We start from the raw sequence: 16,867 nt of genomic DNA on the forward strand, positions 1-16,867 counted from the left end.
TTGTGTTGAAAAAGGGAAGGAAATTCAAACGCGATAGAAATATTTGATGGCCAAACAAGCCGTATACAAACGAAGCACTCGAGTCGTGTCACGTGCCGAAAAATAGTAGTATCGCGGGATTACAAGCGATGAAGCAATTGATCCTTGGCTGCATATGTGCAGGCAATAATAACGCAGCGCGATACTCGATTTATTAAGCGAGAATCGCGCTTGCTGTCGACAGTATCGCTTTGGCTCTCATTAAGGCTCGATTGCCTGGGAACAATTTGCGCTTGTGATTGGGCTTTCATTGTCGAAATGGCTTGTTATTAAGTTTCTTGTGTATGTGATTTTTTTGGAAAAAAGCCAAAGATTTAAAGTGTACGCACATTCTACGGCTTCGCAATGTCAACGACTCTCAACTGTTGCGGGTACGAGATTAATTTATTATATCAACAGATCGATCCGTCGAAAGCGAGAGTCTACAGCAGATGTTTTTCTATTCCGAATTAAATATCGAATCAGTGTAACGATAACGAAGAAAAAACTATCAATCGCTTTGCGCTCAAGTTGTCCAGTCGATTCTCCCTGCAGCAACGTTTTATCATTGACACGTTGGCTCAGCGGTCAACCATACCGAGAACCAGAAGTTTATTTTTGTTTTACGCGTTCCTCTCACTTTATGAGCAGTCAGTGTCAACCGCATCAATTAAAGTCATATGCGACGGATTCTTGTCCTGGCACACGTGCCATGGCAAGCCGATCAATTTACGGTTGATGACGTCTCCAGTAGAACAATGATTAAAAAGTTGCCCATGTGCTAGTCGCTAATTCATAGAAACTCGATTGTTCACAAAGTAAACTAATTATTTTTAATATGAAAGTAAACTATTTTCCTAAAGCACGAAACAGAATCACGCGTTTGCTCAACGCTATGTGCAAAGAAAAAATTGTTTTTGAAATGCTCCTCGCGCAAAATAACTTTATCAATTCAATTATAAAACCGTTGCATTCATTGACGCGACGCCAACGCATCATTTAATTTACTGGAGAAACTCATCTCGCAAATTTGAAACAAAATAGATGACAAAAAAAAACACCGACTAAGCGGGATCTCTTCAATGGACATGTCCATCGCGTTAATTAAATTAGTTAACTGCCCGCGGCGTGTCATTTTTCGGACCGGACGCGCGGAGAAAAAAGGCCAATCCTTTTGCTTCCGCGAATTTCTTTAGCGAGTCACTTTTTGTTTGCCGAATCGTCTACGTGCGTCGTATTCTATGACGCGAATCGTTGGCGTATCGCATTATATTCGCAAGAGCCATAATGAATTTAATTGTATGTAAATGCAATTTTCCTGCTTAAATTTAGCAGCAATTGAAATATTTTATATTTTGGTATAGCAGATTTCAACTGCGAAACTGCTATGCAGTTCAGAGGAGCGTACATTTTAGGGATACCTACATGGTGAAGAGCAATTCGTTATTTGTATTATTAATAATCATGGAATAATGCACAATAAGCGAAGATGGAAGACGACATAATTATCCGGACAATATAAGGCCCCCGAAAATCGATCACCTCTCGGAAACGCAATGAATCATCAATCAGTAGCGTTGAAAGTATACGCAATAATCAGACAATTCGTATTCCCCGTTGTTCCAAACAGTTCACTTCTTCCAAACACCCCACTCGAGGTCTTGATAATTCCCAGCCGTATAAACGTAAACATCCCCTCTTTTTGCGTATAAAGTATACGCAAAACGATTCGGTTACCTCGAAATAAGACACGCGACGAATAGAATATGCAAAATAGGAAGTTGTAGAATTATAGGGATGGAAAAGTTGTTAATAGACGCTTGCAAAAATTTGATAAAACGCTGAGCTTTCGTTGCTTGTGAATTGAATTTGTATAGGAATAAGTTCATGGATAAATAAGTTTAATTTTTAGCGCTGTGTGTAGAGGATAAAATGATAACGTGGGAAATTAATTGATGGCGGCGATAAACAATGACGACGCTGCAAGGCTGTTTACTTGACAACGTAAAAATGGAAAAGAGCTTACGCGCGACTATGCATATAACGTTTTGCAAATTAAAATGCAAATTGATCGCATAACTGATGCTGCAATATCATTTTTTAAAAACTTCAAACTATTCCTCTTCGAATTTGCATTTTCCTTTTCACATTTATTGTTAAAAGTTGTAGCTGTATGAACGTATATGAAGACCTTCTGATAAACCAAACGTTGTTATCTTATTAACTTCAATATAAATCTTGGACTTGTTTGGATTTGAAGTATTTTTGTGCCACTAACTTCATTTTATACAAGTTACGATCATAAAAACATTATGGTTACGAAAAAATTGCTTATGAATCTACTTTGATTAAAGAAATTCAATTTCCCTGCTGATTGTATTTGAATGAGGTAAAAGATTTTGTAGCCAAGGCACAATATTCATGTTTACTCGATCAGACACAACTCACTCGGTGTTTACAAACACAAAACCAGATGTCCTCCGAATATTCACCGGAATAAAAAAACGCTTATACCTTATGGGAAACTGCGATACCAAGACAAAGCCAGATACCGACCCCTCATACATCTCAATCCATGGCTTATTTTATTATGCAATTATACGACCGCAGATGCCACGGGAAAACGCTAAATAAAAAACGGTGCAGCGAAAGCCTAAGTGCGCCGACATCCCCTGGCCAAAGTGTACATAAATCCTCGGCAAGAATTTCGTGACTCGTCAACTTGGCCTCGTAAAAGCTCTGCGTTATATATCTATACCGTTGCAATGCACCGACTGTAAATCCCCGGCTAATCAAAATCTATCGTCGCTATCTGCGCGAATTTTTTATTTCGATACCCAAGTTTGGCTTGTAACGCTGTTAGCGTGTGACTCTTTTAGTGAGTTTGCTTGTTTTCTTCATTTCAGCGATATTTTCCAATTCAACAATTTATAGCTCTGATATGATATTTTATAACAATTCAAACGCTTTGAGAAAAAAAACATCGAAAATCGCGTAGTTAATCTAAAAAAGCTCGCGGGTAGAACAATCAAAAGCATCCGCCTGAAAATTCAGTTGGTCATAAGTGGCCCTCTTTCTCTCTCACTCTTTTTTGCAAACGCGCGCGCAAATAAAAACACAAACGAATTAAGCGACGGGCTCGTCTATGCGCGCGCATACACGCGATGAGATTCTCGCGTTAATTTGCTTCTATCGCTGCGGAATTGACTTTATGCGCTCAGAGATTTTGATCACTTCCCATCCGCAGGAGTTTCGTACACTGAATAAAAATTGCGTAATTTAATTAGTGAATTGCTATCAGTGTTCGCATGCTATGTTTTTGCCTTTTTTGGTCTGACAGGTAAATTTAGCGGGAAACGTAGGTGATAAATATTTTTTCCATGGATATACTACGTGTCTTATGAGTGACATGTATTACTTATTATGGATCTTTGTTTTTAGAAAAAAAAATCAGTTATACACTTCTGCATTAGTATACCAAGAATAGTTTATTTAAAGCAACTTTTTTGCATTAAAAGAATTCGATTATGATTGTTTGCAATTAACGAAATTACACAGTAACACGTTTAGAATGTATACATCTATTTGTACATTTTGATCTCAACAAAATAAAATACTTATATGTGTTTGCTCTGTAGAGTAATCATTTAGTTCCCCAACATTTAATACAGTGAAATAAAGTTTTTTTTAAACTAAAAACTTATAGGTAACTCTTCCAATGTATACAGGATAAATAATTGTCTCTTTACAAGCACCAGTCGCTTAACAAAAAAAAGAAAGAAAAATAGAAGAATGACAATGGTAGTGGTATATGGTGCGTACACACATCCCCATTGGCAAGATCTTCTCGAGAACATTTTCCCTGCACTATCTCGCTGTCGGCCATTTATCCATCTGCCTCCGTTCTACCAGTGTTCTCTCCCTCTCACGCGCGCGAGTAGAGAAAGAATTGCGGCAACAGCGGTTGTACTTTTGTAAACCATCTTGTCTCAGGATCGTATTAGCTGTGTGAAAAATTCGAGAATAGCTGCGTCGAAACTAGTATTATAATACATTTTTGGACCCACATACATGATACGATTGATTTGCACGTTGATGTCAGGAGAGATGGAAACGAGACGTGGATAAATATTTGATGGCAACAAGGCATCACTTCCGCAGCTGCTATGAGACGAGCTCTAATCGAGCTTACTTATGCGCATCTCGAGAGTTCCTCTGCACACTAGCTATACTTGCTCTTTTTCGTGCTTCTTGAGGATACAATTGAGTTTCAAGGAATTCCTGAAATTTAATTTAAATCGCGAGAGCTGCACTTTGAGTGCTTGGAAAACTGAGCTTCTTTCAACTTTGACATTCATTTAGCTTCGATAGAGTGCGGGGTTTTCGTTATTCCGTTCTATATAAGCATCCCTATATAAAAAAGTCATGACCGGATGAAGTGAAGCCAAGAATGCGTCAATATGATCGGCTCATGTAGTGCACATGCGTCAAAAGTATCGTTAGAATTTTTTGATTTGTTTTTGATTTCTAAAATTGATTCTAATATTAAAAATGTAATATAATAATATAATACATATCAAATTATAATTTGTGTATTTATAATATTCTAGAGACATTCTACTCTCGAGACTATTCTATTCTCGAGACATAACCTTAAAATTTTAAAAGGAAGTTGGCGACGAAACAGCGTCAATTTTGAAATTTATATGAGCGCGAAATGAATCATATATTGTAAAGTTTGATATATTTCCGTGATAGAAAACAAATATTAAAAATATCAATCAAGTATTTATATTCCATTTAATAAGTTAATGAAATTATAGTCTACTACAGTGCGCGCAGCGCACTGCGCCAAGTCTAGTTCTTTAAAAACTCGATGTAAATATGTAACAATTTTGCATCAAAATATAGCTTATATTTTTCCGAATAATCTTGCGCATTTTAATCCCGTGTTATTAACTCCTAAAATAATTATATTCGCACAAATTCATTTTAAAAATTAAAAATATTCTGCAGTATTAACGCATACGATCAAATTTAAATATTCGGCTAAAATTATTATGAGTAGAAATCGTGTGATAAACTGCATCATCATATTACATCTTCTAGCTCTAAAAGAAAAATGTCAAATATTTTCAGCTTCGATTCACAGGCAAACGTCTTTGAAAAGTCACAGGAAACCCGCGAAAAAGCACGTGAGCGCGCTCCGCGCCGAATATCCTCGTCCTTCCTTTTTGATCGCGTCTCCGTCACGGGGAATCCCATTTCGCGCGTTGTCTCTCTGATCCCCACAGAGCGAAATCCGCTTTGCCACGAGAGAAAAGGGCTGCGGCTGAATAAGCGCGCGAGCATAAAAGGCCCGTCGTATAACGCGAGCATTAATCTTTCGATCGGCCGATCGCTCGCACTTATCGTGTGCGTTTGCTGCTTTTTACGCTGCACAGTTTTCGTGAGGGTGACTTTGTCAAGGGGTGCGCCGCTGCTTGGGTTTTCTCACGATTTCGCGGTCATTTTTGAGGGAATTTTTTTTATGATGCGGTTCTGCTCACGCTTCAAGACGTATTCGCTTCGGGGCATCGTTAGGTGGAGGGCTTTGTTAGGGCTCGAAGTGCCATTAGTAATTTCACGATTTTTTTCGTCCATTGGGGTATGGAAGTATTTTTGGCAAAATTAAAGATTTTCAATATTTTAAAAGAAACAATTTTCATGCAATTTTTTTGTAAATAACGGGAAGATAAAAATAAAAAAATTGTACCACAGTTTTTAAAAAAAGCAGTCCTGAATTACTTATTTCTTTTCTCAAATTATTGATTTGGTAAACAATTTTTTAAATTTCAACTTCTTCATTTGAGCGCAACTCAACTAGAAAATTCGTGAATGTATACCGAAAATCTAATTTTATAATTTTAGTCCTTTCTAAACTGTAAGTGGAAACAGTCAAGAGCGATCGTTGAAAACTTTTTTCATTCAAGAATTTCAATACATTATAGAAAATAATAAAAGTCGTACATTAATAGATTTCGAAACATTATCAATAACCTGATTGAAAAACTACACAAGTATAATCCGGAAACCGTTCACAAAGAATTTTCATTTAAAATACTGGCTCTTGGCCAAACATTTGAAGTCGATAATTTCCGGAGTTCCAACTAACTGGTGTTTCATTTTGGCATTCATCATTGTCAAAGCGTAACGCTCAGCACCTTCGTTGCGGCTATAACTTTATCAGCTCTTTCGTCAATCGTTCATATATTTAAAGGGACTATTATTTTGAAAAATGAAAATACATCTTTTCAAATCGAATTCTAAAGAAATTTTCCGCTCGCGAGTTGTATATTAAAAAAAATCCCCCATGTCTCGAAGGTTAAACACACTAGACTAGGGATAAGAAAGCGATACACACAGAGGGACCGCGAGTAAATAATCGGGAAAATCCCCGCAGTGAGAGTCAAGAGGCTGCACTCGAGGCTATCCGGAGGGTGAGCCCTGATGTGGTACGTGTGTATGCTATGCCTGCGCATATATATATATACACACCTTGTGCGGCTCTTCTTTTCTTCTTTGAGAGCCAACGACAATGATGTTGTGCTCGAGAGAGGGTCGCTTCTGCAGCGGATCGCGCTTTTGACTTTTTGTCCGTTAAATGATGGCCCCAGATGGGGAAAGAAACGTTGGTCCTGCCGATGACGAGTATGAGAGTCCGATCGGGCTGATTGAGGTAATAAAGACACGACTTACGGTCGGTCGATATCGAATTGGGCACTGACTTTATGCCGCTTCAAATTTCGATCGCATACTCTCCAGACTATGTTCCTTCGGAAATTATAATTTTTGAGTTTGATTATTTCTAGTTTTTAGTGATTCATAATTATTTATATTTGCCTTATTTTATATTGCAATTAAGGACATTATTCATTATCTGTACGTTTCTGGCACACGAGAACTCCGTTAGAAAAAAAAATACATAAGCATATGCTAATCAATGCATTGGCGCGCCTAGTTTATAATGACTAAGCAGCTCAGCAGCTGATGTTCCTTAAAACAATGAGTGTTTTCTTCTTGGCCCATCCTTAATGTGAAAAAAAAGAGCTCATCCTATATCACACAAGATTCACCTAATGACTTTTCGAACGAACAGACGAACATCGACCCCTGCAAAAGAGACAGACAGAGAGAGAGAGAGAGAGAGAGAGAGAGAGAGAGAGACATCCAATTAACGAGCGCAAGCTCTTTGACTCCGTAAAAGGCCAATTGACTATATCGCTCGTTCAATAGCGATAAAAAAACGCCCGACTTCCGATTTTCCGAAGGGGGAAAGAGCACGCGTCCAGCCCCCCATACTATACGTACGTCTCCAACGCCGGTGCAAGAATGACGAGGCCGAAATCGTCCTTGAATGACGCTGCGAATTATGGGAGCGCACACACATGCATTTATTTATGAGGCGCCGCCGTCGCTGATGCTATATATAGTATATGTGCGGCACAGAGGGAAACTGCTATACACGATGTGCGTTTGGGGTGAGCGGATATGAATTAGTCAGAGAGCGAGAAATTAAAATTTGAGATCAAGAGGCCAGCCGCGAGAGATATACGTATTATTCGTGCGTGTGCGTGCGGGGGGGCCAAGTGAGAAAATGATAGATTTCAGCTGGTGCCGCTGCTGTTTTATTCATTCAGAAATCGGAATTAAATTTAATTTTCGTATTACTTATTTATTGAATTTTTAATTAAAATTGGAAAAATTAATAATTATATATAACATATACTTTAAAAGTAAAAGTTTCATGATGTGGAAACTATTGTATAACGAATATTTCATTTTCAATATTTTATTAAAATTATTAATGCCAAAATGGTTCGAATTTAATACAATTATATAATATGCTATAAATATAAAGTCATAAGTTTTTCATGCAAAATTACAAGACTGCAGTGATGTTTGTCGCGGAGTTTAATAAAATTCAAAGTTCCATTTTTTTAAATGCTACACATCAGTGCGTTATCTGACATAGCACAAAGATCATAATGTTGATATAAATTGTTTAGAATAACAAATATTTTAGAACTTTAAGAGAGTAGAGGATTAACATTTTGAATTGATATATATCTTGAAACAAGAAATCGCTTACTCGGTATTGAGCTTTTTCGATTCGGAACTCGTGTTATTAACTCGTAACGTCTCCCAAATTTGAGCTTCATATTGTATTCTATAAATTTTGAATTTGATCGATTATTTGCGGTGAAGTACTTTACGTTGCACTTTCGAAAATTCATCTCGGCGAATATTTAAATTAGAGAACTTGCAAAAGCGAGATTTGCGAATCCCCCGGAACAAAAGAACTGGCTAAATGGATGGAGATTTAGCTGTCGCGTTCGTTTATTAAGACAGACCGGCATCGGAGCCCTTAGTCGAAATTACTCCCAGTACCATACACCAAGAGAGAAAGAGAGAAGAATTAACGCGCATCGCAGAGTGCGCGTGAGATAATGAAATGAAAATGTCCCGTCGCACGCAACGCGCGTATAATACATCCAGTAGTGTGCTCCCCCTCGCGCGCGATTATGAATGGCGCCATTTGCCGATTAAGCCGACTTTCCCTTTTCGCGACGAAATTTTCGCGCTCATGATCCTACCGCCCGTTCATTGCCTGTCCTTAGGGAGGATCGCTTCTAGATTCGATTGCACTTAGCTTTATTTATGTCTCGATCAACTGCCGTACGAGTAGGGTACACGGAAATTCCGTTTGATTGACTGGTGTAATTATCGCGCGTCCCTTACTTTGATTAAGAAATTATAATAGTTGGATGATTTCTTTTTATTCCGTGTCAGGTGAGTTGGCGAATAAATATTCTCTGTTTTTTTTTAAATTAGCTATTGGTATCACTATAGTTTTAAATTCAAAATGCTTATATTTATTTAAAGTGGACATTTGAGATCTTGAGATATTTTTATAACGTTTGAAATGCTTTCGACTATTTCAACGCACTATATAACCGCAGTGGAATATAATAAGGCTGCTTGATAAACTCTACATATTATGATCCCAGAAGCTCTTTTAGAACCCGCTATATCGAGATAAATAATCATTATCGAGGCCGCACCTCGACTCCGGCAAACGGACAACTCGATTATCGTTCGCGAGTGAGAGAGAGAGGGAAACGCTTGACTCCCCGAGCCGGGAAGTATAATTCGATTGCCTCTGTGCTGGCGTTGCATTATCCGATCGATGCATTATGCAGCGTAAAACACTTTCATAAAGGGGATTACTCGCGCGTCGTTCGCGTGTCTTTGTATCTCTTTTTTCTCTTTACCACTTCTAGTTTTTTTTTGAATAATTATGACTGTTTGTTTTTATTTTTTACTCGTCCCATTAGAAGCTATCTTTAAAAAAAATAGTAATCAGAGTTTTGCTCATTACTTATTTAAATTGGAGAAATGATTTACAATGCGTAACGATTAATTAATTCCTGCTCAGCCGACAAATGTCTTCTTGGACCCCTGGGCGGAACAAAAATTAATTGCAATCCCAAATTACTCTCGACCCTCCGTATACAATAACGCACAGCAGCAGCGACGAATCGTCGCGGATATTTCACTGGCGCTGCGACACATTACGTTAATTCTGACGACGTGTCTACTTATACACGCCTCCGCAATGACAAATCCTCCCGTCGTTTTTCACCGATTTATCTTTCTCTCTAACGATACAAATCGCCGCAATAACACGACAAGCCGATCGATCGGCTGCTGCTGCTGCATTGTCCGAGTTTTCTCCCTTTTATTTCTTGGCGCTTTTTGCGAGAGCTGTCTCGTTGGCCGGAAATTTATAGCCCGGAGAAAGAGCAATTGTATAATGCGATGCGGATGTCGATGCCGCAGTCGAGCTTATCTCTATAAATTACAGCTGTGTATACGCGTGAAATTTCGGTGTAATTAGATTTGGTGTAAATAATAATGAAAACGCGCACGTACCGCCGACGGGCGCGATGTATACACGTTCGATTTTTCCCGATCGCTGATTCCGAAATAATAGCTCGCTTTGAATTCGAACCGGCGTATCGGCACTTTTTGACGTTGGATTCGGAGCCAGCGATTGGAAAAAATAGCCGCAGTCAAAGTTCACGCCAATATCGTCATATTCTTTCTCCTTTTTTACGCCGCACATACCGCAGCTATACGTGTTTCTCCAGCGATTTTCCCACTGGCAGACAGATTGGTGGTTTGAAAATACTTTGATAACTTATTATAGTTCGCAAATAAAACCTAAACGAACTACGAGAGCATAATTTTAACTGTAATATAACAAGCTCATTTTTATCCCAGCGATGCACATCCCTTCAAAGCAACGCAATATACCCGACTTTATCGCGGCTTTCCCACCGAAAGTGCAGCGGTTGTCGCAGTCGTGTACTTTTGACGCTGCTGCGGCCGTAGAGAGAGAGAGAGAGAGAGAGAGAGAGAGAGAGAGAGAGAGAGATTCGTTTTTGCCGCGTCAGCTCGTGATTTGCGAGGGCCGATTTGTTTCTTCGATACGGGGAGGGACGGCGCAGAGCGGCCGTGTATATTTTACGGTAGGTATGCTTTTCCGGGTTGTAAAAGCTGTACACGTGCTTGTTTGTATGTTGATTCTACTGGCGGCGCGGCATGTCCCGCACAAGCGTTTTACGATCTGTTTACGTGTATTTAGACTATTTTTAGATTTAGGAGACGCGAGCGTTATACGTTATTTTAGGACGACTTTTTTTTATCCTACCGAGAATCCGGAGATAAGGCCTTTTAAAACTCGCGCCCCCGCGCCGCAACTTTTAAAGGCAACAATTTTGGTATTGACGCGATGGCCCGTTATAATATTATATGACCCATGTGTATAGACACGTGTTCGCGTCGTTCTTGAAATCGATAACGTCGAGGGAGGTATAGCTCGCTCGCGTGTATGGTGAACAAGGGCCGTAAAAAGCCGCTCGATTTTCAGAGTGAATTAAATAAAAGAATAAAAACGACGATGACCGCGTTTAATTCGTCATCGACGCAAAGCAACAACCCTCGAGATAAACTGCGACGAGAGAGCGAACAATCCGAGCGGCTCTAATGCTAGTCCGCAATTCGCGTTTATGCCTTTCGGTGCATGCTCAGCCGGCAACACAAGCATCGGGATTATACTCGTCGGATTTACCTACTACTCTCGAGAGGCAGCCATAAAGCAAAGTCGACAAATGACGGGCTGGCAGCATTTTAGTGGATCCTCGACACCGCCATTTCATCGCTTTGCTTCAAATACCTGTGTGTATAGGTATACAACATATACATGTAGAAACACAGGCACACGTGGTTTCGCGCAGGTAAAGCTCTGTTCGATTTTTTTAATGGAAGCTCGAGAGCTTGGGCGAAGAGCCGCTGCTAGCTAAAAGGATTGCAATTTGAAAAAAAGAGAGATAGAGAGAGAGAGAGGGGGTCTTTCGATGATTTTCCCACATTAAAGTTTCGAGCTCGTAAATCTCGGTGCTCAGCGACAAAAAGGAACGAACGCGTAACAAATCACGTAAGAAAAAGCAAAACAGCCCGCTGACATGAAAAATAGTCAATTAGCGCGCATTCGGGCGCGGTGAACCCGAACGGCGCGAGAAAAAGGGCGACGGGGATAAAAAAGCGCGAAATCTACTTTACACGCTGCTGTAACGCTGTATTGGCACATTATTCTCTGTGGATGGACAGCCTATATAGTTTAAAAAAAAAAAATAAATAATTTTGCTAACTTTGTGAAAGATTTGATGAGTGAGATGCCAAGTATCATAGAATTTATTATGTCGGCACGAATAGCTGGGTCAATTGGGTGACAGTAAAAATTTTGGAAAATAAAAATTTGAAATGGTAAAGATTAGAAATTTAAAATTTTTAAACTGAGATTTCGAAATTAAATAGTATATTGTGCATCAAGCGAGGGAAAAGGGCAATTTCTAACGAGGGTGAGATTTGAGCACGAGTTGGAGTCGAGTGCTCAAAAATTCACCCGAGGTAGAGATTGCCCTCCCCCCCCTTGTTGCACACTGTACTTTTTTTGACAAGTGCCTGTAAAGACCCGTTCTCATGCATATAGAGTGAATGGTAAGTTGCGCATTTTGAGTCGTAAACCACTCTCTTTCAAAAAATATCAATATTTTTCAAAAATTTGATTATTTTTGAGTGTTTTTGAGTGTTTATGAGTAGCGGGAAGGAATAGCCATTCTCTCCCGCACGCTCCAAATGAGCAGCTTGCCATTCACTTTAGAGGCATGGAAACGGGTTTTTTTCATGCACGTGTTAAGAAAAAATAAAAATGTTGAATAAAAATATTGCGAAAGGTGATATTTGTGGTCAAAATATTGCGCAAGGGATATTTTTGCGAATTCTCAAATTCAGGTTTTCAAAATTATACCTTTCTAATATTTTGGAACTCAAAATTTTACCTTTCGTTATAAATCAATATGACCGGATGAAGTAAAGCCAAGAATGCGTCAATATGATTGGCTCATGTAGTGCGCATGCGTCAAAAGTATCGTTAGAATTTTTTGATTTGTTTTTGATTTCTAAAATTGATTCTAATATTAAAAATGTAATATAATACTATAATACATATCAAATTATAATTTGTGTATTTATAATATTCTAGAGACATTCTACTCTCGAGACTATTGTATTCTCGAGACATAACCTTAAAATTTTAAAAGGAAGTTGGCGACGAAACCACGGCAATTTTGAAATTTATATGAGCGCGAAATAAATCATATATTTTAAAGTTTGATATATTTCCGTGATAGAAAACAAATATTAAAAATATCAAACAAGTATTTATATTCTATTTAATAAGTTAATGAAATTATAGTCTACTACAGTGCGCGCAGCGCACTGCGCCAAGTCTAGTCTAAATAAAAAAGGTACTCAAACGCATATCCCGCAACCCCAGTAACAACATGGACATAACGGCACCGAGGAAAGGAAAAGCCCAAGCACTCATCATTAAACCCTCATACAAAGGCATTCAACGCTTCAACGTACATCCCACCCCATTGATTTCACACGCGGACGCAGAAACCAGTCAAATTTATCACCGGCCGATCTGGTGTCGGACAGCCATTGTGCTCGCTCCGCGTTGCCGAAGAAAACAAGCTCACAAAAACGCGACAACTAAGTGAAGAGGATACGAGAGCGTCCCCTCTTGCTTTCTCTCTCTCTTTCTCTCTCTCTCTCTCTCTCTCTCTATCTCTCTCTCTCTCTCTCTCTCTCTCTATCTCTTCTCCCCCGGAAAATCGACGTTTGTATCATTCTCGGGGGCTGTGTGCAGCCGTGAAAAATGAATCGGACGCGCGCGTGGTCGGTCCTGCTAAATGGTGATTCATACAGGCGGAGGCTTCGATCTGGAAAAGCGTTTTTTATGGACTTGCTGGGGACTACTGCTGCTGCTGCTGCTGCTGCTCGGGTGTTGCCGAGAGGCTTCGCTCGATTCATTGGTCAGGGGTTTTGGGGATACTGAAGCTTTAGAAAATCGTTTTTGATCGGAAATTCATTTCGCTGCCCTGTATTTCGTATTTTTTTTTGTTTTTCGAAAACGAATTAATCCATACGAATTGCTGCAGGCTCGCCTACATTCATTTACACATTTCTTTCTGAAAATAATGATTGCGACGACACACGCACGAATGAGTTAATATTCGTGCGCTATTCAAAATTTTACTCTAAAGCCCGCGCAAACAATACACCAATCACACAGAATTAACAACGAAGCGTGTCGATCTTCTCGGCTAATAAAATAACAATGATTGAAGCGTGCCCGCTGTTTTTCGTACACATTTCAAAATAAATTTGAAGCTCGCGTTATATTGGAAAAGTGTAAATAACGCGAGCTCTCGCCGCAGACACTCGCGCGCGTGTGCGGAAAAAAGGCGAGTATCTAACCGTCGTCCCTTTGTTTCGCGCTTCATCAGCAGCAGCAGCTTCGCCCCTCGACAAAAAGAACTTTAAAGCGTCGGCGCAATCGAAGAAAGTGCGGTCCCCGCCGCGCCATTAATTACGTTGATTCCGCAAAGGCTTCAGCGCCGGCTGCTGTTCCGAAATTTTTCCCTGCAGGCGCAAACGAGCCGTGACGCGAAAATTTTCCTTTTCGAACAATGAAAGCCGAGAAAATATGTGGTGTAGGTAGGTATACGTGCATACGGTGGACAGCCGGATGATCGGAGTGCGATAAATGAATTTCTTCCCTTCGACGCACTCAATGCGGCTATTCTTCCGGATTCGCTCCCCCGTAGATGTGCGCACACAGCCTTCACTGTTTTCACGTTCCTTTCTTATTATCGCTTTCACGCCGATGACGTTGAGGAAGCGACGGGCATAATTTTTGTTGGACGGTGACGGTTGCGCAATGCTGCTGCGGGGGTTTTCACGGCTTTTGTGTTAGGATGCTCTTTAACTTTACCGCACGGGATTTATATCGGATCAAGCAATACTGAGTCGAAAGTGAAATTATGATCTTAAAATAGTTGCTCACGTTGGTTTGATAATTTTTCAGTTTTAATAATTGATTCCTTACTTTTCAGGGACTATAAATATTAGTTGATTAGAACCGCTTCGGAAATGTCAATCAAGTCTACATTTATTCAACTTGTAAATTTATAGGACGCACATTAATCATGCAGGTATTCTGGAAAAACTTTCGGTTCGACGTTATTTTCTTTTTACTATTCCATTTACATCGCAGATTTAAAAAATTATCAAAGAACGTTAACCATTACGACGTACGTTTTCTCCAAATGAATTATTCTTTATATGATAAGCAAACCACCTTCTAAGCTTATATCGACCGTTAGTTAAATCGATCATAAAAAAATCTCTTTAAGTAACGCCAACACCCCATCGACTGAAAGACCACACCCCATCGTATACTTTTCAAATCTCCCAAGCTCCCGACGTCAGCCCAACATTTAATAATCTCCTCAGCGGCAGGAGCAGCAGTGACACCCGAGCAAACAAGAAAAATCGATGGATAGAATAGTTTTTCGATCAACGCTTGCTCGCAAGCACATGTGTGCTCGTAAATTTTCGGCCGATCACGATCACGGAAAGATAATCCGGAATTTCGCCGCGATTTGGAAGAGAGAGCGCCACGGCACGGACCTGACACGTTCCGGATAAAGATCGAGAGAAATTATGCGATCCTCGCGAGATTAGATATGGCCAGCTCGTTCGGTTGAAGATTGCATTTTTCGATAACAATGGGGGCCCTGAATTTTTCGCGGAAATATTTCTCACGAATTAAAAAGTATACGGGCTGCTCTTTTATTCATCTCGATTTAATCACCAGCCTGATGATCATCGCTATTATTTTCGTTTAAACAGAATGCTTTATTGAAAACCGACCGGCAAAATAAATTTGGGATATGTTCTGTGTATTATTACTGAAATGCGCGTTACGTAAAAGCATATTATATCACTGAATTTCGATTAGTCAAACTCGCATTATTGAGGTATATACAAACTGTCACAAGCATATCAAACGATCAGCCGTATATACCGATTATTATACAAAAGGACCGAACATTTTTTGAAAATATCAGAAGTAAAGAGCTCGTATTATAATTCCGCATACGAAACACCATAAACGCGGCTCGTGAAATATTAAAAAACAAAAAATCCTGTGACTCAAAGCCGTACCTCAAATCAAACAGATCGGAAAACGTGAAAACAAAGAAAAAGGCTTTCAAGCCAAAGCTAATAAAGATAACCTACGTACGCATGCTGAAAAATTATTTAAAACAAAAATTCCATCCCAATTTACCTTTCGCAATTACGTCTTCGCATCGCATCAAAAGCGGCCCAGTTATTTGTCAGCTCAAAGTGCACATCTCTCTGGCCTGTTTACAAGCCTAGATTTTCGGAAGCAGATAAGCAGCCTTTGCTCGGCCTTTCATCGTCCGACGCTCGCCAGATGCCTAGCGGAATTTGCCTCGGGCCTCGTGAAAAGCCGCACCTGCGGGTCACAGGTAGCGAGATAGAGAGAGAGAGAGAGAGAGAGAGAGAGAGAGAGAGAGAGAGAGAGAGAGAGAGAGAGAGAGCAAGAGAAAGGTGGGGGGGGTGCAATTTTTCGGGAAAGTGAATAGGGAGCGAGTGAGTTGGAACAGATATGCCGACGTGGTGTGGTCCTTGATGTCTTTTTGAGAGAGTTTTTTTATGATTGGATTAGGCTGAACGGGTGGAGAAAATGGGGTGAATGGCATTACAGATTTTTTCCGATCGGTGTTATGTTTCTTCGTTATAACGATATGCGAGTATATTTCTATATGAGCGTACGGAAATCGATTTTTTCGTGCGATTTGAAATGAAGCATGCATTTAAATTTATGATACTCTCAAAAGTATTCTGGCTCTGTGGAGCTCACACTTTTCGCTCCGAAATCGCATAATAGTTACAAGTTTAGTGTCAGGGAGACCGCATTTTTCTCTCTCAAAGCCGTTCAAATGTCCGCATAGCTCCGCTGCGCCGTTCTATATCTACCACAGTTTCTCTTTTCCTTCCTCTTTGCACTTTAATTTTGCTCAATTTTACGGAGTCCGGAGAATCTTGTTCTTTTTTTATCGTGCCGTTTTACAACAATTCTCTCAACGTTTTTTGCAAAAGTTTGTTCGCATATATTTATTTGTTTACATGTAAACAAAAGTTTATAAGGTACTATTTTCATATTATACGTAATCTGTCGGATTCAGCTGCAGAATGTTCTTGTTATTATAGTAAAAGTTAATATAGTTATGAAAATTTTAATTACTTTTAATTAAATTCATTTACTTCAAAAAAATGTTATCGTATGAAATGAGTTCGTGTA

General features: G+C 39.6%; 1 protein-coding gene across 2 annotated transcripts in view; it reads left to right on the forward strand.

Annotated features, from left to right (window-relative positions):
* The window catches only part of LOC100114925 (connectin), a 237,217-nt gene that overhangs the window by 616 nt on the left and 219,734 nt on the right, over positions 1-16,867 (forward strand). The gene's annotated exons all lie outside the window — the stretch shown is intronic.

The sequence above is a fragment of the Nasonia vitripennis genome (genome assembly GCF_009193385.2).
Source record: "Nasonia vitripennis strain AsymCx chromosome 4 unlocalized genomic scaffold, Nvit_psr_1.1 chr4_random0006, whole genome shotgun sequence".
In the NCBI taxonomy this organism is placed as follows: Eukaryota; Metazoa; Arthropoda; class Insecta; order Hymenoptera; family Pteromalidae; genus Nasonia; species Nasonia vitripennis.